This window comes from Grampus griseus (assembly GCF_964374135.1).
Source record: "Grampus griseus genome assembly, chromosome: 13".
In the NCBI taxonomy this organism is placed as follows: domain Eukaryota; kingdom Metazoa; phylum Chordata; class Mammalia; order Artiodactyla; family Delphinidae; genus Grampus; species Grampus griseus.
In genome coordinates, this window is record NC_139007.1 from 57,527,499 (window position 1) to 57,552,391 (window position 24,893).

A 24,893-nucleotide genomic window follows, 5' to 3' on the forward strand; every position below is an offset into this window, starting at 1 on the left:
TTAACTTCATTTTACTAAATTTTCTCATCTATAAAATAAAGACAGGGAGGATTCATTACCTCTTAAAGTACCTCATAGTTCTAAAGTTCTACATTCTAAAAAAACTACTTGGCATGGCCAAACCAAACATACAGTATGAGCCCTACTTTGTGAAATATATACAAATGTGCAGTTACTGAAGTATTTAAACCACTGAATGTACGGTTATACATAATGAAAACAATATAATATTAAGTGATTACGTCTGAAAATAGGAACGAGGCTGGCTTTTATTATTTGTTTCTCTGTATTCCAAGTTCTATTCAACAAACACATACATTTATCATGAAAAAGATTCAATCCCTTGAATCCAAGCTTGACATTCGGAATCAGAGCTCTTCAGCCTCTACGAAATACACTGGAAGTCAGAGTTCTCTTGGAAACATGACACGTCCATCTTGGATTAGGGGGAAAGTAGAGGGGGAAAGCCCCTCCACTTTGTTTTTCCACAACTACTGTTCTCATCTAGTCTGAATCCCCTCCTCTGTCCCTACCCTTCCCCGTAAAAATCTCTTGGGAGTGACTGAACGCGAGTAACCTAAAACTGGAATTTCTGGAAGTGCGTGGTTTTCCCAAAGCACTGTATTTTCATCTCCCTACTTCCACACACACACCCAGAATTGGATTTCATACTTATTTTGCAACAAAACCTCACAGCAGTACTTAAACGTCCTTAAAAAAAAAAAAGAAAAGAAAAAAAAAAAGGCATGGGCAGCCTATATTGGAAAAAAAAAAAAAAGAATGATTTGGCACCTGTGGAGGTGATGTCATTACCAGCCATGGCTCTGAACTGTCTCTGGAATGCAGCTTAGGCCACCCAATGCTATTTAACATAAAACACAGTCTTTCCTCTGGCCCAAGAAACCTCACAGTCACACTTGACTGTACCCTGCTTAGGAATCCAGCATTTACAACTTTTTAGCTTTAAACATTTCGTAGAGCACAGCAGATACAATCAGCACCATCCTTGAAGGTCAAACTTGAGCAGCTCTAAACCGTTCTTTAACATCCAGCAGGCCTGAGAGGGACTAATTCTGCACGCCTGTCTATAGGCAATCCCTGACTCATGATCGGCCAGATTTTGAGTCACTGCCTTGGACGGAAAAAAAACCATACATGCACGCCAACCCAAGATGAAGTGAGGACTTGGTTGGGGACAGAGTGAGCACACTGGGGGAATGAGATGAGGATGACAAAAGTGAAGCTGGAGATGAGAGCCTCAATCCTTACTCTGTAAAATGAAGCTAAGAAAATCTAATTCCTGGCTATCTGTACAGGTAAGATAATATAGAATGACGGTTTCTGACATAAAGTAAACTCTAAGTAAATGTTAGCTATTATTATTTTTCCCCCCCGCAGAAACAGTCATTAAAGGGAATATTAACTCCCCAAGCCTGCTTAAGAAGGTCCAATTAATCTATAACACACCTGAAAGTACTTGAAAACTTAACTGCAAATTTTAACACTTCTAAGGAAAACACACATAAGGAGTTTCAACTAAAACACATTTGCTCCCCAGAAGAATGAGTGGGGGATGACCCTTTCTGCCCTCCTTCATTCATACTAGACAGCCCGATGAAGAATCCTGATCCCACCACTGCTCCAGCCAGGGGCCCACCCAGAGATCAGGTACCTGACCAGGGGTTGGCATGGCAACTCTTGGAAACTGGGAATAAAGATCCGCGGGAAACTGGGCCTCTGCCCAAACCACCTAACTCCCCACTTCACAGTGCCCTGATCCTTTAAGAGCCACGGAACTGCGGCCACCTGCTTCCCACTGCCAACGCCTGACCAACATGGTCCAATACGAAGGGAAACTCTCCACCTCCCAGAGTTCCGTCTAGAAAGCCACACAAGGCCTTACAATTTACTGTCAAGATTTTACTACTCACAGCAATGGGAGATGGACCAGGAACATCCAGATGTGTTTGTCTGCTTCACGTTTCTAAAGGCAAAGCCAAGATCACACTGTGATGCTGATGCTAATGTTTTTTTAAAAATCATCAAGACAGCAGAAGGAGAAAGAAGCCGGAACTTCTATCTCACAATTCCCACAACTGTCTGCTTGATCTTTTACTGAGTTTTGTCCCCTCACAACCCTCTAAAAATTAATTTTCAATTTTCTACGGCTGATTACGTGTTATGTGGTCACCGTAACTCTAAGTTGCAGAACGCTCTCTCCCTATGACCCAGAGCACATCAAAAGCCCCCTCTCCTCACCCCGCAGCTTTTCCAGAATTACAGGATCTTGGCGATGACCCACAGGCCGACTTTTTTCCAATCTATTTCCCTCAGTCTGACAGGGAAGCTCCACAGACCCAGTGTTGAGCCAGAAGGTCAACCGATACCTGGGTCATACTTTTCTCTACCACCCGACCACGTGTAGCCTCTACTAGGGGAGAGGGGGGCTGAATCCCAAACCTAGAATGCATTCCAAATCGAAATCGTTTTTATTACCCATACTCCTACCTACTCCTTTCTCTAAGGCACAGAGCAGAAGAGCAGAGGGTGTGTGTGTGCGTGTGTGTGTGCGTGCATGCGTGTGCACGTTGGTTCCTCCTTTAAAAGTGAACCCCATGATCCTGCCCTCCGCACCCTCAGTTACCCATTCCCACGCTTCCCAAACACTAGCTTTCAATTTTTTTGTGACCCAGAGTAAAACATTTACATCCCAACCCAGTTCACAAATACACAGTAAACACACCCAGTTTTAATGGAAACACAGTTTTCAAATGGTCGCTCTGATCAGGCCTAAAGCCTAGGCAGTCTGTGCCAAATCCAGCCCCAGCCCCTCTCCGCAGTGAGCCTTCTCCCTGCCAGCGGGCTGCCTCAGCGGAAAAGGGGCACCTCTTTCCTTCCACTCCCCTTTCTCTTTCTTCTCCCAAGGGGAAGATTCCTGCAGTGGCAGAGCTCCGCTCCAGCCAGGGAGGTGGATCCAAGGTACGATAACTGCTGATGGAAAGCTTCTCCCAAAGGGGAAGCCTTCTTTTTTCACTTCAGGTAAAATTCTGTGTAGGCTAGATAAGGCCCCAACTCTCATGTTGTTTATTCATTTTCTAAATGCCAGCCATGACCTTCTAAAATGATTTCTTGGAAAATCCTGCCCCAGACCTCTATATGATTCTACCATCATCTCACTTTCGTTCGTCCCAACCTCTGATCCCCTTCCGCCCTGCTTCTTGAACCACCACCCCCAACTACTTTGGCCCTGAGCAGCCTGTGCCTCCACCACCTTCCCGCTGCCCTGTCTTCACTACCCTCCTTCCGCAGCTTGGATTCCACGGGCCACCACCAGACCCTCAGCTCCCAGCCCTGCTGTCCTCCAGCACATCTGTGTGCTCTGTGGCTCCACCTAACTCTGGCCCTACTTCAGCCTTGCACCCATGCCGCCAAACAAAAAACGTGATGATGATAACTTTTCTCCATTCAAATTCACGGCCACGAACTTTAACAGGACTCTTAGAGATCTCCAGATATATCCTACGACAGTTTCCTAGTCAACCCACACCGCCACTCACCTGGACATAGATTTCACACTTACACATAAAGCCAAAAAAATGACAGACAAAAAATATATGACACTGGATATTGGATCTTCCTATGATCTCAGCCACAATCTTACTACAGCTGTCCTCCAATAAGGAAAACCAAAGAGTGTTCAACAAAGTCAATGTTATAAGAAATTAAAAAGTTACTAGCCATTCTTTTTCTTAAAAAATCTGCCCAGTACAAGGCTGACTTCCAATATTAACAAGTTTAAGGGCATTTAACCATTAGAGAAGAAAAGAATAAGTCTTGGTTTTCTCTTATCTTACAAAAATGTTTGGTAATATTCTCTCCTCAATTCTCTTACCAAAGTAGTCCATGTACAACTCTGCCCTGCCTCTCTAATCACTGTCAGGCATAACAGTTCATTGTCCAAATATAATTTGTTCAGCCATGCAAACACCTGTGCAATCAGGCATGTTCAATTTGCAAGGGACAAGTCCAACGGCGTGGCCACAGCGATAAGCACTGGTGCCTGGCTAGTGGGCCTTTTGCTGAAAGAAAACAGCTTTTCCCATAATTATCTCTATTTTGAATCAAAATGTCTAACAAATGTTTTTATGTAATTCAACAGAAAGACAAAACAGGTGCATTACAGAGTTGCTGTTTATTCTAACCCAGGCCACTAACAGTGGCACTCAGGCACATAATAAACCCCAGAGTAAAATAAAGCTGTGTCTCTTGAAATTCAAGGGCCAGGAGAAGTGAAAGCTAAGGAAGCAAATTTGCCCAAGGAGGCAATAAAAGGTCAAGACCAGAACTCAATGTGCTGTAAGAGAGCTGCCACAGGGAAATCACTGCAGGGTTTCAAGGGTTATTTCTATCACTTTAAAACTCAGTTCCTGCGACTTCCCTGGTGGCACAGTGGTTAAGAATCTGCCTGCCAATGCAGGGGACACAGGTTCGATCCCTGCTCCGGGAAGATCCCACGTGCCGCGGAGCAACTAAGCCCGTGCGCCACAACTACTGAGCCTGCGCTCTAGAGCCCACGAGCCACAACTACTGAACCCGTGTGCCGTAACTACTGAAACCCACGCACCTAGAGCCCGTGATCCACGCCAAGAGAAGCCACTGCAATGAGAAGCCCGTGCACTGTAACGAAGAGTAGCCCTTGCTCACCGCAACTAGAGAAAGCCCGCACACAGCAATGAAGACCCAACGCAGCCAATATCTATCTATCTATCTACCTACCTACCTATCTCAGTTCTTGCTGGAGGGGGGCCGTACACGACCTGACTACTCAGTTGAGAAATCTAGACTGAAATCACATATGCCAGAAAATAGGCAGATTTGAGAACACGCAAAGGCTATATGCCCTCCAGAGCAAGAGGGTAATTTAGCTTAGAGGAACCTCAGGTCAAAGACATGAACACCACTTAGACCTGCAGATATGGCCGAGGCCACGGGCTAGCCTTCCCGCCTCAGTCACCCAGACTGCTAACATTTAAAAAAAAAAAAAAAAAAACAATGTGCACAGCACAAGCAACACCAATAAGGTCATGTTAACATAACAATTCCCACCCTTCACTTACTTAGGCTCCTTTCCCAGCCCCTGAGTTTCCAAAGCTCTACCAACTGTCTTCTGTTACTGAGTTTTAAGATTCCTAAGGTGTTTCTTCCTCCTCCCTCCCCCTCCTCCTCCATTCATCCACTCCATGTGTGGGGAATGGCCACTATATACCGAGCACTGTGCTGGGACACATAACCTAGTAAGGGCCGCAGGAGAGGAAGCCAATGATTACAATTCACTCTGAGAAATACCTACTTAAAGCAACCTGCAAAAAAGCAGACGAGCAGAGAATGATGGTGAAATCCATCTCTGAAGGATGAAGATGCAAAGAAAGGAGGTACAGCATCCCAAGTACTTGCAAAGACATCAAGATACGGTACAGGTTGCTCCTTGCAACTTGTTACATTTAATCAAAATCACAAAGGTTAGGCCCAAGAATTCACAAGACAAAATGCAAAAGTCAGTCAATTTCCCTACCAATATGACAGCTATGCGATAGCTACTGGACCTAGAGATTTCTTCTTTTTCAGATTATCTGAAAATTCCATTCATCCATTCTATTTGTTTTCAGTTTACAAAAGCTAGTCAACAGTTGGCACTGTAGGTATGTGTGGGCCTATGAAGATCACTCACAATTGTAACCTCTGAACTCAATATAACGGTGAGAGGCACACTACGATCTTCATCCCAGTCAAAACTTTGGTGGGTATTCCTTCCATTCTTTCGCTTTTCTCCCACCCCAAGCTAAGGTATTTCATGTACCATTCTTAATAGGTAGTCAACTAATCCTGGCTAAGATAATGGCAGATAATAGTTGACGGTGTGACCTCGTCTAGGTCAGCATAGGGGATGAAGATAAGGAGCAGCTAGAAGACAGAATCCAGCACAAGGTCAACTTGTGTCATTTGGCTTAGGGCTAGGTGAGCAGACAGATGGATAGCCTCTTCCGCCACCTCTAGAAAAGAGAATAAAAACTTGCCAAATTAACAGAGTTGTTTTTTTATTTAAAAAAAAATTTCACAGGACTTCCCTGGGTGCACAGTGGTTAAGAAGCCACCTGCCAATGCAGGGAACGCGGTTCAAGCCCTGGTCCGGGAAGATCCCACATGCCGCGGAGCAACTAAGCCCAGGCGCCACAGCTACTGAGCCTGCACTCTAGACCCCGCGAGCCACAACTACTGAAACTCGTGCTCTGCAACAAGAGAAGCTACCGCAATAAGAAGCCCATGCACAGCAAAGAAGACCCAACACAGCCAAAAATAAATAAATTAATTAAATAAATTTTAAAAAATAAATCTCACAGAAACAGTTTCTAATAAGATTTGGTCTGTGCCCTATGTTAGCTAGGTCAGGGTATTTCAACCTCTGCACTCTTGACATTTTGGCCAGATAATTCTTCGTTGTCTGAAGAGCTGTCCTGTGCATCGTAGGATGTTTAGCAGCATTCCTGGCCTCTACACAGAGATGCTAGTAGTGCATCAAATCATGGCAATCGAAAATGTCTCCAGGGCTACCCTGGTAGCACAGTGGTTGGGAGTCCGCCTGCCGATGCAGGGGACGTGGGTTCGGGCCCAGTCCGGGAGGATCCCACGTGCCGCAGAGCGGCTGGGCCCGTGAGCCATGGCCGCTGGGCCTGCGCGTCCGGAGCCTGTGCTCCGCAATGGGAGAGGCCACAGCAGTGAGAGGCCCACGTACCTAAAAAAAAAAAAAAAAAAGTCTCCAGACATTGCCAAATGTTCCCTACAGAACAAAAATCACCTACCATCCCCATCCCGGTTGAGAATCACTGTGCTAGATTATGAGCACCAGCCTATTTACTAAATAAAGAAGACACTGATGTTCATGAACAGGGCAAAATATTAAAAGGGTGATGCCTTAATCAGCTATTGCAGTTTAACGAAAAGCTAATAGATATCCCCAACAGAAGAGGGAGGTCAAAATTAAGGCCAAAAAACTAAAGTCTGGAGCATTTAGGCAACAATAAGTATACAGATGCTCAGGTCTGGTGAAAGCTGCAACTGAAAAAGAGCTTAGTGAAAACATCAAAACTAAATCAAACCAAGTCTACCTTTATTCCACATATCCAAGCCCATTCTACCAAAAAAAAAATCTTTAACAGATTTTAATTCTACAAAATGAGTATCTGAAATAGTAACTATTCTGATACAATTAGTAACGCACAGACCAGACTCCAAATCCTGGCCCCTTTCAACCATTTTCTAGTTACCTGACACTTACCCTAAGCTTTTTCCCTCTCCAGAGAAGTAAACGACATGGCCAATATAAGGACATGAGCATGGAGCCCGGCACACTGTCAGTACCATCAAGTAGTAATTGCCACTAGTTTCACGTATGTTTCATAAACATACTTCTAATACAAAATGGTACACGCCACCCAAGTGAACTAAGAAAACACACGCTTAATAAGTTAACTTTAAAAATCCATTCCTGTAAAAAAAATCCATTCCTGTAAAAACAACACACACCTTAGATGCCAAGATTTACCTACATTTTTTTTTTTTTTTGCGGTATGTGGGCCTCTCCCGCCGCCGAGCACAGGCTCCGGACGCGCGGGCCCAGCCGCTCCGCAGCACACGGGATCCTCCCGGACCGGGGCACGAACCCGCGCCCTCTGCATCGGCAGGCGGACTCCCAACCACTGCGCCACCAGGGAAGCCCTACCTGAACTTTTTAAGGCAGGAGAAAAACAGATTACCCTCCAAGCCCATGGTTACAGTAAAAGCAAAGTATAAATGCTGCCCTTTTTTAAGTACTACACTATGCACCACTTGGGCTACCTCCAAATATATTTCCCCGGGTTTTTATCCAAGTCAACCAAAACACCACTTTAAGCAGCTGAGTTTTAAAATTCACTATATAAAATTTCTATAAAGCCCAACAATCAAGTAGGAAAGAAGAGCATTTTCTCACACATACCCAGAACCAGTTTGCAGTTGCTGTTTTTGCCTCACAGAAGTTGTTTTCCAGCCACAAGCTACTACAAATTGTTCAGACCTTTTGGCAGCAACACAGGAAACTGCCCTTTTCACCCGTTCTCCCACAAAAATGTAGTCAATTTCTAGGCAGGCCCATCTCTCAAGGCTACTTGCTTTAAACGGAGCCAAATACACACCGTTTTTCATTTAGCCATATGAAATGGCCCCAAATATCTTGCATTTTTGTGAAGAAAGCTGAAAGTCACCAGAAGACCTGTGGGCAAAGCTCTGTATTAAGTCAGCTCATGAACTGCTAACCCCACACTGTACGCGGCATTTGAAATTTACAGGGCATTTGGCATCACAGCTGTTTCTGTTTTATCCAAATCGTCCGGGATGCAATAGGCAACATGTGAAGCCATTTCCTGAGCTTAATTGGCCTTGGCTTCTCACTATTCTCAACTTGTCATGTTTCAAATAAGTAGTCAAAGTAGGTACATCTGCCTTTTGATTAAAAAAAAAACCTCATATCTTCTCTTTGAATCTAGGATTTTTCTACAGTCTTAAGGATCACATGAAGCCACAAAGATGAAGTTTGTCTCAGCTTAATATTCAGGCATACAAAATCAATCTATATTTTTCTCCTTCGATTATTTCAGCGGAGGTGAGGGCAGGAGGTGGTAAACTACTCAACAGCTGTAACATATTTAACTTCTAAAAATAAAGGCAAAATTGCCTTTTGAATGCAAAATAAAAGAACCTTTGAAAACCAGGAATTCCTTTGTATCCCATTTGGCTTAAAATTTCACAGATCATTTATAAATAAACAAATCCAAAATAAACAAACAAACAAACTGACCCAAATGGCAAAAAGGCATCTGCAGTTACTCACAAAATAAAGCTGGACACTACTCTGCCCTGGGAGAGTCAAATGCCAAAATGCAATCTGGTGAACCGAGCTCATAATTCACAAACTGAAAAAGAAAATCAGCCCAGTATTTTCCAGGGAACATTTCCTGTCTCCCCAGAATGACTTACAACCTCAAACAAGTTCCAATCATGACGCAAAGGTAACTTCTCCAAAAGGGTACAATGTCAGAAACCACACAGACAAAAATGATAAGCAAAGGAAACTCGATTCAATTACACGCACCCATTGCTTTGATTTAATCAAAGACAACCATATTTTTCAGAGTCCAATATTAACAGTAATTTAAAATATGTCCAAGTTCAGAACTCCTTTTCAAAGGTACACTAAATTTTTCCAGCAAATAAATCCTACAGACTATACTGGGAAGAAAACTAGAAGGCAAACCGAGGAATCCAAATTTAAAATTCAAAGGCAAAATCTTACATGTCTAGTAGGTAAAGAGACCTGGCTTGCCTGAAGCTAGTAAGTACAGGAGGCACACCCTGTAGGTTATCTTTCCAATTTAAATAGATAAATTGCAGGTGTAAAACAAGCACTAATTGAGAACATGCTTTCATTCCCTACTTGCCTTAACCAGTAATAAGCCAGACCATCTTTCATCTCCTTCCACAAAACAGAATACCAAAGAGATTTTTGCACTACTGTTTATCAGCTTAACAGCATCTTCAAAGTACATCTAATTGTTAAGGTTTCTGAGAAAGTGTCTATTGAAGGAGTAGGAAGAAATGGCCTCCTTCTTAGAGATTTCTTTACGCTGGGGGGCCTGAGGTAGTCAACACCAGCATGAAACAGGCTGTAAGGCAATCACCAAAGAAAGAAAAAAGAATCATTCCTTGAGTTAACTGCCTACATCTTCACAAGATTTACTGTCGAATAAGTAAACAACAACAGAAGAACAGCTGCCCCAAGGTTATCCAGAGGCTTGGCATAAGAAGTCAAAGCACTCAAGTTCACTATTCAAACACATGGGTTTTCTGGCCCATGTCAGAAAAGTTCAGCCTGCGAACTGTTTAATTCAGATTTGAGCTAAACGGGCAATTAAAGAATCTCTTTACTACTGTTACATTTTTAAATTTCTCACACCACTAGAAAACTCATCCTAAAATATAATTGGATTCTTTTAAACAGCAAAAGAGATGAAAAATGTAGAATCGGTCACTAATTTCTGTCAGTTCTCATCCTGCTTTCACCTATATTCAATTAATATTTGTTGTGCAGTTACTACATTAAAAAGCACAGCTAACACTGAGAGGGGTAAAGACTGCACAGGACAGAGGTGTATTCACTACCAAATAGGTGATGTCTGCATCTGTATTTTTTTTTTTTTTTTTGCAGTACGCAGGCCCCTCACTGTTGTGGCCTCTCCCGTTGCGGAATACAGGCTCCGGACGCACAGGCTCAGCGGCCATGGCTCACGGGCCCAGACGCTCCGCGGCATGTGGGATCTTCCCGGACCGGGGCACGAACCCGTGTCCCCTGCATCGGCAGGCGGACTCTCAACCACTGCGCCACCAGGGAAGCCCTGCATCTGTCTTTACACATAGTAAGTTGAGGGTGTTTTGTGTGTTTTTGTTTTCTTAAGTATCTCTGTGTGGTTTACTTTCTATATGGCAAGAGCACTGAAGACCCTTCATGTGTCTAAATAAAAAACTCTATACACATTTGGTTTCAATAAAGCCAGCAGTCTCTTGAAGATAGGTTCCAGCCATGAATTGTCCACATTTGTGTGCTGGAAAGGGTGAAAAGGGCAGTTTTCTGTGTTGCTGCCAATGGGCTGAACAATTCGCAGTAGCTTGTGTTACAGAAGAAGACCTTCAAGCTGGCTTGCTATACTTGTGCAAAATAACATGCTTTTTCTCCATTTACTCTTATTTTGTTACACCTTTTCCAGTAAAACCCTTCCCTGGCATTTTATACTCATGGTTTTAAATGATCTTGCCTAGGAAAAGAGTGTTTGAAAATAACGCTTAACAGGTTAACTGAAAACCAATTTCAGCACACACCTAACATTTGAGCATTAAAAGTCTTTCTAGTCTTCTCCATCTATAATATTAATACAGTACTAACTTTGTCCAGGTATTCACTTCTGGGAAGTTCTTCCTGAATGCATCCGGCAAACATTTAGTAAGCACTCAGTAAGGAAACACACACATACACCACCAGGCTGTTTATGCACTGTGGAGAATACCAAAATGAATGAGAAAAGCTCACAGCCCTTAAGAAACTAATCTAGTAATGCAGAGAAAGAGAAAGGGCAGAACTCTGAGGCTGGAGGCGGGGGAGGTGTCAGAGAATCTGTTTTCTGTAAATTTACTGGATGGTTCTTGTGCATACTAAGGTTTAAGAACTAAGGTTTAATGTTTAAGAACTAAGATTTAGGGTTTGAGAACTGTATTCACTCCCGCCCCCAAAACGCAATAAATTAGTAAGTCATTATTCACTTAAAAAAACAAAAAAAAAAGACTCAACACTAGATCACTCCAATTAGACAGTCACTATAGCTATATTTAAAATATCACTCCTTATGCTGCATAAATTAAGTACACCTAGACATTAAATTGTGTATTGGAAAAATATAAAACTATGATAAAAAGAACTAAACTAAAACTCAGGTTAAGTCCAACTAATGCCACTTAATTTGAATAAGAATTAAAATCCTGCCTATTATCTCAGAAAGCAATTAGAATAATTAAGTGAAAATATACATGAAAATGTTTTGCAAAGTGCTTTAAAAGCTTAGCTTATTATTGGTCAAGGAGCAGCTCTGTTTATCATATCCACAGTAAAGAAGACCCTGTCAGGAATAAAAGAGGCAATGAACTAACACTGGTCGGATTTTAAAAATCTATTTTTGGCTTCCAGAACCTTTACTGATGAGTAGAAAATATCTGCCCAGGTTTGCATCTCTCAGTAGCCAGGTGGTGACATTATCCGACATAGCTTCAATACTGCTTTCATACTTAACATAAATATTATCATCACATTCATAGCCTGCATTTTTAGTTCAAGACTAAGTTTTTCAGATTTATCTGTGCTCATCTATGTAACTTCACGTAGTTCATATATTTAAGTCATAACATGTCAATGACCGCTTCTTCCATGTCTCCGTGCAAAGGTACAGGAATCTCTAGGGTTCCTACCTAGTGGAATGCGGGCTAGTGTGATATGGTCAATTTTACTTGATATTGCCAAAATGTTCTCCCAGGAGGGTTGTCCCAATTTATATTCTCACCAACAGTGAATGATAATAACAATTTCTCTACATGTTCCCCACCACTTGATATTTTTAGACTTATGGTTATGGTTAAGTCTCTGTTTTAACTTGGATTTCCTAGCTATTAGTGCTTACTGGCCATTTGGTTTCCAGTTCTGTGAATTGCCTCCAGTCATCCTCAATTTTTCGATTAGGTTGTCTTTCTTATTAATTTATAGGAATTGTTCACATAAGCTAGCTTTTAATCCTTATAGGATACAGGCTAGAACAGACCATTTTTCTCATATTACTACAAGTATGGGAGTAAGTGATTCATGGCTGACATGCCTAGCCAAGAACGTCACCAAGGAACTGGCCTTTTTTTTTGGTACGCGGGCCTCTCACTGCTGCGGCCTCTCCCGTTGCGGAGCACAGGCTCCGGACACGCAGGCTCAGCGGCCATGGCTCACGGGCCCAGCTGCTCTGCGGCACGCGGGACCCTCCCGGACCGGGGCACGAACCCACGTCTCCTGCAACAGCAGACGGACTCTCAACCACTGCGCCACCAGGGAAGCCCGGAACTGGCCTTTTATCCTCCTGCTCTGCCATCTTTAACCAGTACCTTCAGCTTCTTCGTTGCAAGACAGCTGCTGCAGCTCTAGACATTATATCCATATTCCAGGCAGAAGGAGGGGACAAAAGGAAAGAGAAAAACCAGACCCCATATTCAGGAAGCAAAGCTTTCTCAGAAATTCTTAGCTTACATCTCATTGCTCACAGCTGATGACTTTTGAAGGACCTCAAAGAAGACAGCCATTTTTATTTTTTATTTATTTATTTATTTATTTATTTGCGGTACGCGGGCCTCCCACTGCCGCGGCCCCTCCCGTTGCGGAGCACAGGCTTCGGACGCGCAGGCTCAGCGGCCATGGCTCACGGGCCCAGCCGCTCCGCGGCATGTAGGATCCCCCCAGACCGGGGCATGAACCCGCGTCCCCTGGATCGGCTGGCAGACTCTCAATCACTGCACCACCAGGGAAGCCCAAGACAGCCATTTTTAAATGGGCATAAAATTAGTAGAGTTAGTAAAGAAAGACGAAAAAGCAAGGTAGGCTACTAGTAATGTCTTTCAAACATACTTTACAAACATATTCGTAGCCCTGTCGTTCCACTGCAGTATATTTTCATGTATGGAAGTGTATTTTAATAGAGTAAAATTCCTCAATCTTTTCCTTTATCATTTGGGCTTTCTGCTTCCTACTCCCAAACAATGCTTACATTTTCTTCTAAGAATTTTAAAGATTGGCTTTCCGCCTTTAAGCCTATCTATAATGAATTTGGGAATATGAAGTAAGGAATTAAATTTCATCTTTTTCCTGTATAAGCAAATAAGTGGACATACCAGCCCTGCTGCTTTCACCTTTCCATACTGATTTAGACCACCTCTATAATATAACAAATTTCCTTCTATTAGTTTATATGAAGTTTCTAGCTTATAGCAGGTTCACTGGTCTAATTATCCTTGCCCAACAGTTTTTTGGTTTGGTTTGTTTTTTATAAATTTATTTATTTATTTTTGGCTGTGTTGGGTCTTGGTTGCTGTGCATTGGCTTTTTCCAGTTGCAGCAAGCAGGGGCCACTCTTCGTTTTGGTGTGCGGGCCTCTCATTGCAGTGGCCTCAATCATTGTGGAGCACAGGCTCTAGGCGTGCGGGCCCCAGCAACTGTGGCACGCGGGCTCAGTAGTTGTGGCTTGCGGGCTCTAGAGTGCAGGCTCAGTAGCTGTGGCGCACGGGCCCAGCTGCTCCGCGGCATGTGGGATCCTCTCGGACCAGGGCTGGAACCCGTGTCCCCTGCACTGGCAGACAGATTCTCAACCACTGCGCCACCAGGGAAGTCCCAACCCAACAGTTTTAATAGCTTTGATATGTGTGGTAGGGCAAGTCTTCCCAACTTGTTCTTCAAAATTATTTTGACCATGCTTGAACACTTGCTCATTTCCACATGAATTTTTTTGGGTTTTTTTGTTTGTTTGTTTTTTTGTTTTTTGCGGTACGCGGGCCTCTCACTGTTGTGGCCTCTCCCGTTGCGGAGCACAGGCTCCGGACGCGCAGGCCCAGCCTCTCCGCGGCATGTGGGATCTTCCCGGACTGGGGCACAAACCCGTGTCCCCTGCATTGGCAGGTGGACTCTCAACCACTGCGCCACCAGGGAAGCCCCACATGAATTTTAAGATCAACTGTTCCATAAAAACCCTGCGTGGATTTTGAGTGGACTTTCACTGAAATTATTGATGTGTTCAGGGAAAACTGGTATGCGTATAATAACAAGCATTCCCATCTATGGACAATGAACAGCTCTCCATTTACTCAGCAGCCATTGTTTTACATCCTTCAATGTTCCGTAATTTATCCATAAAGGTTTTACACATCTTGTTAGATTTGTTCATAGATACTCTGCATTATTAGAACTAGAAATAAGATCTTCTTTACATAGCATTTTTAAGTTTGGCAATCCATGATTCAACTGAGTTTTGCACACAAATATTATATAAACCATGAAAAATAATGATTCTTCCTTTCCAATACTTATGCTCATTTCTTTCTTATATTGTATTGACAAGTTTCAAGAACCACATAAATAAAAGTAATTTTTTACTTTTAACTTAAGAATATTATTATATTGTTAAGTATAAAGTTAAATATTCTTTTGAAAAATATTATTTAGCATATTAGAAAATTATACTGCATTCCAAATTTAGTTAGTATTTTCAAGAATGTTGGCATTTCATAAAATGCCTTATCTAGCAAAACAATTATATGTTTCCCTTTCAGTTAGCAATATGATAAAATCTATTAAAGGAATATGAAATGGCATATTATTCTTACATTTTTGAATTCTACTTGGTTATAACAGACTTTTTTCCTTTTTTTTACTGGGTCCTTACATATATTTATGAGTGACATTAGCCTATAGTTTTCCTTCTTTTTTTTTTCCCCATTATTCTGGTCAGTATTTGTTATCAGAGTTATGTTGGTCTTAATATTTTAAGAACAATGCTTTGATATAGTTCTAGAACAGGGAGTTTTCTGTTCCATGGTAATATGAAAACACTTCCCTATAGTTAGGCCCAGCAATTTATATTTTTCAATCTTTTCTATGATTATTATTTTCAAGATTTTCTATATCTTCTGGAGGAAAAATTTATATTTTTCTAGGATTATTTCTATTTTGTTGGTTATTTTTTAAATTATTACCAGAAGTATATCTTCAAAATATCTTCCATTAGGTCTAAGGGTGTAAAATTTTTTTCTCTTTTTTTTTCCAGCTATAATAGCTAAATGTTTATCCTTTATTGGGCAACTTCCCATCTCTCCCCCACTCACAGAATTAGCTCTTAGGTACCAACTTCATTTTTTTTCCTCTTCTAACTTTTGTTCTTGTCATTAATTCCCTCTTCCTTATTTATCAGGACTTATTCTTGGTTCTCTTTCTATTGTCTTAAATGTAATGCTCAGTTCATTTCAGTTTTTTTTTTCATTTAATATGACAGTAATTTAAAGCTATGAAAGTCTGGTTTCAGCTTTTGTGGCCTAGGTTTTGCTATGTAGTGTTTTCCTTGTTACTATGTTCTAAGTAATTTATAATTCTAGTTTTTATATTCTTCTTGACCCAAAGTGGTTTCATCTTCCTCTATTGCTTACACATATTCCAAGATGTTACAAACACTGGATTTATCCACAGTTGAATGAAATGACAACAAAAAGACCAGTGAATTGATTTTCCATGCATCTCTCTCCATATTTGGTGAGAGATGCCAATCGACAATTTAGGCTCACTCTCTATATGGCGTCAACTAGCCCATCGCTGATGATTATAATCAAAGTTGTTCAGTTTACTGATAGGATTTCCCATGAGCCCCTCGCCCTTCCGCTCTCACTGTGTTGCTCACACTCTTGAAACAATTCTTGAGCTCACCTTGACCCCACCCTCTCTCACCCACTTAACGTGGTTTAGTGAAGTTCACCCAGAAGAATACCATGTCATTAGTGAAGCTCACCTGGAGGAATAACATTTCAGCAAGCATCATCTCAAGACTGGAGGATTCCTATGTTATATGCTGGTGGCTCAAACTATCTGTTAGAAGCTATAGCAAGCAAGAGTAAATGAAAAACACTAAAAATCCTACATAGGCTCAAAGAACTGCATTCCAGTACGCTCCTGAGCAAAACCCTGGTGAAAATCACCAAACTAATACAAAACAAAACAAACAAACAAAAAAATCAGGAAATATGGAAGGTATACACCCAAATACATAGCAACTTTTTTTTCTAAAAAAATAACAAACCAACCAACCAACCAACCCTAAGGAAAGAGGGAATCCCCTTTAAAAATGGTAATAATAAGAGCATCAGCTAATACTTCCCTAACACTTCCCATGTACCAGGCATTCTGCTGAGAGTTTTTGCATATATTAACTGGTCTAATCCTTACTAAGACCCTATGAAGTCAGTTCCATTCTTGTTCCCCTTTCATAGATGATGAAACTAAAGCACACAGCTGGCTAAGTGACAAACCCAGGCATTCTAGTTCCAGTAGTGATCTAATTACTACACTATACACCACATGCTCAATACCAGCTCCCATGGATAACTGTCTATCAGCTCTATAGTCAACCCTTCATAAAGCCTCTCATCAAAGGGAACAATCTCTTAATTGCTTTATTTTAAATAATAAATTACTAACATGCTTGAGTTCAAAACCTGGCTCAACCAATCAGCTGCTATACAAATGATTTACTCTCCTCAGTTTCCTCATCTGCAAAATGAATTTTTTTTAACTTTTGTTTTAATAAATTTATTTTATTTATTTATTTTTGGCTGTGTTGGGTCTTCGTTGCTGTGTGCGGGCTTTCTCTAGTTGCAGCGAGCGGGGGCTATTCTTTGTTGCGGTGCACGGGCTTCTCATTGCGGTGGCTTCTCTCGTTGTGGAGCGTGGGGTCTAGGCACGCAGGCTTCAGTAGCTGCGGCACGTAGGCTCAGTAGTTGTGGCTCACGGGCTTTAGAGCACAGGCTCAGTAGTTGTGGCGCAAGGGCTTAGCTGCTCCACGGCATGTGGGATCTTCCCGGACCAGGGATCGAACCCGTGTCCCCTGCATTGGCAGGCAGATTCTCAACCACTGTGCCACAGGGAAGCCCTGCAAAATGAATATTGATAGCACCTATCTCATAAATTGAGTGTGGGCTTTAAATGACTTAAAACATTCTATTTATATTACAGAACCTGGTACACGGCAAGCAATCTGTGTCAGAACCATTATAAGAATAGTGTAATCACCATTAATCCATTGTTCCTAGGGGGTATTTCCTTCCAATTATAAAAAGTCATCATATGTAAGCCTTTTAAAAATCTTTTAAAAATCAAATTCTATAAGACACTGTGGATATTACATATATTAAGTAATCAAATATGTCTCTGGATAAAATTCTTGTGATATCATCATACCAGATTCAACTCTAGAGCATGATTTCCATGAAAACAGGAATTTGTGTCTGTTTTGTAAATCATTCTATTTCCATCACTTACAACACTGCTTGGCACCAATACGTGTTTGTAGAATAAATGAGTAAAAAAGTGCTTAATCTCAAGCAATTTAGAAGGAAATGAAGATGTTACGTCCTGGAAAACTATGTTAGATAAAAACTTTTCCACAAAAAGTTTCATGAAATGAAAGAATGGCAAAAGCAATCTTTCCATATTGATGAATGATATACTGCTATTTTAATATATAAGTAATTACTAAGTAGTAAATCAAACGCTTAAAAGATTTTATTATTTCATCTACCCTAAAAGTTAATACACCCATGATGACCTAAAAATCATCTGAAGGATGTAAACAGTTTTCCTATGTATTTCTTTTCCTGCTGTCCTTCATCTTCCCTCCAAAATTCCATCTAATCCTCAGGGAGCCAAAGATTTCAGTGGATACAAATGCAAACTTCCCTTTCTTGAAAAGAACTCTATGTCCACAGGATTATTTAACTTTCTTTTCATATCAAATAAATAAACCTTTTTAAAAACAAAATATTAGAGAAATCTTCCAGCTTATAAGTGGCAGGCGGCCATTATTATTTCACTCATTCAGGATCTATTTATTGAACACTCCCTGTGACTCAGGCACCGGGCTAAACTCTAAGAAAGGTAGAAGGTACGACACAACCCATGTTCTCCAAGCACTCCCCGTCACTGATGGACAAAGACATAAAGGCATAATTATAAAGCAATATGAAAGGTATACAACGGGCAGGATCACAGAGGAAGGAGAAGCCATCTGCTGCGGGGGGTGAGGGCAGTGCAAGAAAACTTCACTAGGATGAGCACCCTTTTAACTGAACTTTGAAGGTCAGTAGAAGTTTAACAGGTGATGACAAGGGAACATAGGGAGAGGGAGTAACAGATACAAAAGCCCAAGTCATGGAACAACATGGCATGTCCATGAGGAGAATGAGTAATTTGTATTTTGGTACCACTACACCATAGGGCTTACGGTTGAGATTTTTGGGAAATGAAGGAGCAGAGCTGCCAGGAAGAAGGGGTGCTCACCAAAAAGGGTCTTATATCCAGGCCGAGGAAGAGGCTAAGGCACTATTAAGTCTCCCCTGCTCAAGAGGTTCCCATTTCTGTCCTAGAATCACATGTGACAGATGGCGAATAAGCAGGACCACTAGCCAAAGCATTCACGTCAACTACGAGCACATGACAACTTATTTATGCTCTAACAATCAAGTTCCCAGACTAGACTGAGAGGTCTCTGACGTCTTATTACAGTTTATATCGCAAACATCTACTGCCGCAATTCCTTTACTTAACAGATGTCAAGAGCCTGCAATGCACTAGAAATTATAATTAGCACTGGACACTCATGGATCTTATACTATCTCATCCCAACTAATCACAGGAGCTCTCTGAGGAAGTGATATTTCAGGTGATACCGGAGAATGAGAAAAGGTCAGCCTACAGGATTTTCAATTCCTATCCTCTACTTACATCCTCAGATAACGTTTAACAACAAATAACCTCCTCCTTAATATGCTTCTACTTGTATTCAAAGTCATCCTTCTCTGAACTCTCCGGTTTCTTGGTCCACTTCCTCTATATTCCTCATTCTCTGAGCATCATTCCAAAACTCAGTACAGCTCATTTCCTTCTCCAGAGGCCTCATTCTACTCTGCTTATTTCAAGTTTGTTTTGTTTTGTTTTTAAAGCCATTTGCTTTTTTGATTGCTTTCATATACATTATCTAATTGAGAGGCAATACAATGTAGTGGTTAAGAGTGTAAGCTCAGTAGTCAAACACACCTACAAGTCCCAAATCTACCCTTGGTAAAAATGTGATCGTGGTTGCCTCTCTATGCCTGTTTCCCCTCCCATATAAGAGGGATAAGTATATCCAATTCCTACTTGTTTTGAAGATTAAATAAGACACTGCACATAGTAATCAGCATTACACCACAGTTAGCTATTTTATTATTAATCATTCAAGCCAACATCCTAAGGAACTTAAGGAGCTTTTAAACAGATGTGTCCAAGATCAGACAGCCATTATTTCTAATGGAGACGGCCCAAATGTACATTTCTGGCCTTAATCACCAAAGTCACAATATCAAACTACTGGCCCATATTCATCTCCACTGGGATGATCTATGGTGGCTTTGTCAAAAATCAATCATCAGGCTTCCCTGGTGGTGCAGTGGTTAAGAATCCACCTGCCAATACAGGGGACAAGAGTTCGAGCCCTGGTCCCAGAAGATCCCACATGCCGTGGAACAACTAAGCCCGTGCGCCACAACTACTAAGTCTGTGCTCTACAGCCCATGAGCCACAGCTACTGAGCCCACATGCCACAACTACTGAAGCCCACGTGCCTAGAGCCCATGCTCCACAAGAGAAGCCACCGCACGCCACTACTAAAGAAAGCCCACGCGCAGCAACGAAGACCCAGCACAGCCAAAAATAAACAAATAATAAATTTTTTTAGAAATCAATCATTTTCCCACAAAATCAACTTCCTCTTAGGCTTTCACTTCCGAGTTGCTTCTAACTCCATCTTCTCCTTCACTCAAGTTTGTCATCACTAGCACCTGTCACCTGTTGTTTGCAAAGGTTGGGAGACTCATCCCTTTGTCTTCATTCCCACAGCAAACCCCCACTCCTCCAAGCCCCCTAAAGTATGGAAATACTGTACAAGCAGAAAGGCAGCTCAGAGCCAGAATATCGTGTGGGTAGACACTGACCCCGAGCTGACTTCCTGGTTGACTTCCCTGCCAGCAGTCCTGTCCTGTTTCATATTGTATGCAGTTCATGGGGGCCAAAGGAAACCTAAATATAAGATTATCCCGGGCTTCCCTGGTGGCCCTTGGGCTTCCCTGGTGGCGCAGTGGTTGAGAGTCCGCCTGCCGATTCAGGGGACACCGGTTCGTGCCCCAGTCCGGGAGGATCCCACATGCCGCGGAGCAGCTGGGCCCGTGAGCCATGGCCGCTGAGCCTGCGCGTCCGGAGCCTGTGTTCCACAATGGGAGAGACCACAACAGTGAGAGGCTCGTGTACCGCAAAAAAAAAAAAAAAAAGATTATCCCTTAATAGCACAGAAAAATCAGAAAATGAATCAAAGCAAAAGCTGTGCAAAATCACCTAAAAGTTACCATACAACCCCCAGGTCACTAAGATTTACAGCACTATGCCTGAAGGTATTTAAATGACTTAAGAAAAGTTCGTCAACCTTAAGAGTGGCCAGCAATGAGAAGACAGAGAAAAGAAATTCAAAGAGAGTATGTGGTCAGACAGACCCACAGACTTAGTCCCTTCTAGCAAGAACAGCTTTATTGTGAGGATGGATGAGGGCAGGGAACGGGATCCATTTTGTTGATGGTGTATGAACACGACACAGCACCTAGCCCTGCAACAGGCATGTAACAGATACAGAAAATATTAATGAATTACTCATAAGCCCTCTCTTATCATTATAACCAACCTTCCAGTTCTGCTTCCACACTCACCACTCCCTACCTGGCAGTGTGCCACATGAGCAACAAGCAGAACTCGCACTAGACAGGACGATGCGAATTTATTCCTCTTGCCCATTATTTCCCACTATAATAAACTGGCATTCTAATAATCGAGAACCTTCTATCTCTTATAAAATTTCACTGTTTGTTTGTAGGTGTTGGGTTTTGGGTTCTTGCTTTTCTTGCTTGGCAAGAGGAGGAAGGGCCTGATTCCTGTTTCCCAAGCCCCATTATTAACAAGATACTGACGGACGAGATCAAATTTGTCTCTCTAAGGTAAAGGCTCAAACTCTGAGCTAAAGTGAACTGAACACTGAACAACATAAACGTCATGCCATGAGGGAAGCCACCGGGCAACGATAAACCTGTGTCTCCTGGCGTTCAACACCAGTGCAGGTCTTTCACACCAACCACCCTGCACACCCCTGCCAAGTCTTATTCGTCTTTTTTCAATGTCATTTTCAGCTGGCCACAACTTAGCAGCTACAGCAGATCCCTACTGTCTCCTCTGGTTGCATGGAAGGCCTCTCCCCGTCCTCCGGCCATAGCCCAGACCCTCTGCGTTCATCCCAGTCTCGGCACAGATTGTACCCCTTCCACCTCCATTCTTCTGCTCCCCCATTTTCCAATCTGATTTATAAACTCTTCCCAAACCTCTTCCTGTACTATCAATTCCTTTAGGTACCTCAATAACACATAATCTGGTCTTTAAATCACGGTCTTATTTTATCTAATTAGCTCATTTTTGATGCTCATTACATAAGCTCAAGTACAAGAATTCTTACCGCTTTTATATCCATTATTCCAAGCATGTATGGGACGAAATACATAGGAAAAATACATGTTTTCCTAATGAATTAAAATACTTGATAATAACCAAATTTTAAAAAGTTAAATTTCTTGTCTATATCAGAGTTGGGTTTGACATTTTTTTCTTCCCTCTGCAAGCCAGAACCATTAGATGTAATTGAATTCTTTAAATCTAAAATACACTTGGTCTTAACAGTAAGGGCTACAATTCAGACTCCTATCTAAGTATGTATCACTCACATTCAAGTACGTATTTTAATACAACAAAAGTTGACAATAAGGCAAATCAGCTTCCTTTCCACAGGGCCAGGCTGTAACCATCATAGCTCTCCCTCTGGAACACGGCAGACTGCGTCTCGGTGGGCTGCTGTTGACTAGAAGTCAAACAATTATTACCCATTACCTCACAAACTTGCAGAGATGCAAATGTTTGCCAAAAAGATACAGGCCAATGGTGAATGCAGCCAATGATTAATAGTGGCTCCACAAGCCAAACGTTACAGCAGCAGAACTGGCATCACTCTGGAAAGATTTTACGGACATTATTACATCAGCAAAAATGAAATACTGTGGTGTGCCATAAGTTCTTGTTCCAATGTTTATCTCAAGATAACACTTCTAAAGGACAGCGGATTGTTCATTTTTTTAAATAAATGAAGTATAATCTCTGGGGACCGTTAATCCTTATTAAGTTTCCATGCCCTATAGTGAGTGACCAACCATTTCTCCACCACATCAGGAAAACATGTAATGCAACCGTGATGATTTCTCATAATAACAGTTTACAAAAACTGTTGTACGTGCAATTTCCTGGGTAAATGTGCATTTAAAATCAGCATTGCCTTTAGATAGTCCCCAAACTGGGAAAACTTCAACTTATTAAGCCCCCCAACAAAAAAAACATTCATTCAACAAAAATGTACTGAGTTCCTAAACTAGGAATTAGAGATTTAATGATGACCATGAACCTGAGTTCCTTAAAATTTAAAGAAGAATTACCTAAAAAGTATGTTTCTAAGAGTCTCAAAATATTTCAAGGTAAATTCAACTTTCTGCTCAATTTTAAACAGTTTATTCAAAACTGTCAGGATTTGAAATATTTCCTAGAAAGGCAAATTAAAACTTCTAAGTCATAATTTATGTCATAAGTGCCTAAGTTAAATACAAACATCCACCATGTTGTATATTTATTTGTTGGCTGCCAAGATCATTTCAAAAGATCGGACAAAAAACTGCTAAGAATAAACAGAAAGCCAGCATTCCAACATGTTGTTATAAATTAGGTGTTTGAGTTTAAAAGCTCTTATTCACGAAGTAGATTTGTCCTTCATTACTACTATGAACAGAGATGATATTAAATAACCAATTCACATAACCAGTCACTCTAGAGCAACATCAGAATTATTGACACCTTCCCAGAATTAATACCTGTTTTAAAAGAGAAGACAAAGCAATTATTAGGCCCCTTAGAAAAGTATAAGCCTAAAGTATAAGTGGCATGGGCACAAAGCACTTTTCTGTTCTGTGTACAGAACTCATTTTCCCCTTCTGAGACTACCTAGTCATATGCTATTTGTCACTAATGGATTGGGTCATCCCTCAGTGTGACGATTTTGCTCTCTAGGGAATAAAGCAATGAAGTAAAAATGTCCCACTGTCTGATACTCAGGACATACTAGACTACACAAGAAGTTGACTCTTAACTGGTTTATGATTTTAAAAGGGAAAATGTTAACTGTAAATGATTATGGAACCATTAAATCTGATCCAGTACATTGAACATTAAAACACTGTATTGTCTAAAGTACACGTCCCTTACCAAAGCAGCCCTCGGACAACTGAATTTTCAATGTCTCCGTAATCGGAAAAAAAGAAAAGATCGTGCCATCTCTAACTCATACACCAAATTAACTAAGTCACATACTAAATTATACCAATTTCATGGAAAGGCCTTCAGGGTACATTACCTACTACAGATAAATACATATTTACATATATATTTTTCTTTTCATTATTGCTCTCCAATCATGCTTGAGTAATCAGATGACTCAAATGTTATAAATAATAATTATTGAACGCAATGTTTCTCACTCTGAAATAATCTGAACTTGTCAGGTCCTTATTCCTCACGTCCCCACTTCTCCATACATCTGATAAAAGTCCTCATTTGTGAACGCCCAAATTACTGAGGGGACACCATAATGACTGCTCAACTCAAATGCAGAGGGCTGCAAAGTAGAAAGGGATCTACTTGTAAGGTAGAGCAATTCTCCCTGCGAGTTTTGATGATCAGTTGCTTTTATCATAGAGCAAACGTTTCAACCTTCCAGTCTTCCAATCAGTATAACTCAGTGATAACACTCAAGAGAGAATACTAAAGGGAAAAAGAAAATCTAAAACATTCCATATTTACATGGGAATTTTCCTCCCTAGAAGCTCTCCTTTCCAAAATTCTGGGAAGGAAATACAAGACTTTATCTCCTGATGACTTACTTTCCCCTTTAGAGGGCTACACTTGGGAAAAGCATCAAGTGAATGCTGAGTGCTATCGTTTAGGACTGAAAAAGCTTAAAAGTTTAGTGTTTACCAAAACCTGAAAATATCACCTCACTCCATTCCTCACTTGAGCATTTGTGAAAGCATTTTTAGTAAGTTCTACCAGTCAAAATTCTAAAGAATCACCTGGGTAAATAAGTACATTCATCACTGTTCTTTCAAAAGTTAAATTTACATTCTATAATTTCATTCTATGCAAATATTTTTTTAAAACATGCAGAAAGGATTACATCTATTCACAGTTCTATTTTTAAATTGCAAAGTTAATTCCAAAAATTAAAAGGATATGTCCCTCCATGGAATCCTGA

General features: G+C 41.2%; 1 protein-coding gene across 11 annotated transcripts in view; it reads right to left on the reverse strand.

Moving 5' to 3' along the window:
- Positions 1-24,893, reverse strand: part of EPB41L2 (erythrocyte membrane protein band 4.1 like 2) — a 214,776-nt gene that overhangs the window by 156,199 nt on the left and 33,684 nt on the right. The window contains exon 1 of one of the 11 annotated variants that reach the window (XM_082668535.1): positions 8,033-8,055. The exons of the other annotated variants lie outside the window; for them this stretch is intronic. The gene's annotated coding sequence lies outside the window, so the exon portion shown is untranslated. Of the gene's footprint in view, positions 1-8,032; positions 8,056-24,893 lie in introns of those variants that run through there. 11 annotated transcript variants of the gene reach the window in all.